We start from the raw sequence: 410 nt of genomic DNA, 5'->3' as shown, positions 1-410 counted from the left end.
TTTCAGGACACAGTCTCTAGCAGTGCTTTTGAGCATGAAATTTTAGCCACTCTGAATGGCTCAGAGGGCGGTTTACTGAGGGTCACAGAAGGGTCAGGGAGGCTTGGCGATGCCTTTGGTTAGTTTGGACTGACCGTTGGAAAGGGGACATTATTTACCTCATGGGATTTAGAGAGCACTTGTAGGTTCTTGCCCCAGATTTTCCATTTCCCTTATATTTTATTTCAATATGCCTGAAATTTTGTCATTAGAACTTCTTTGAATGCTGAGGTTTTCCCACTTTCTAGATCGAGTTAAAACATGATTCCTCCTGCAAGGGGCAATACCACAAGCCTTATCATTGGACCCCTCAGCAAGGATGAATTAACCCCAGAGGCAGCTTGCTGATGACAAGACTCCATAGAAAGTAA

Source organism: Pteropus vampyrus, unplaced genomic scaffold (assembly GCF_000151845.1).
Source record: "Pteropus vampyrus isolate Shadow unplaced genomic scaffold, Pvam_2.0 Scaffold71, whole genome shotgun sequence".
Classification (NCBI taxonomy): domain Eukaryota; kingdom Metazoa; phylum Chordata; class Mammalia; order Chiroptera; family Pteropodidae; genus Pteropus; species Pteropus vampyrus.
The sequence above is the reverse complement of the archived record's forward strand: the minus strand, read 5'-3'. Positions refer to the sequence as shown.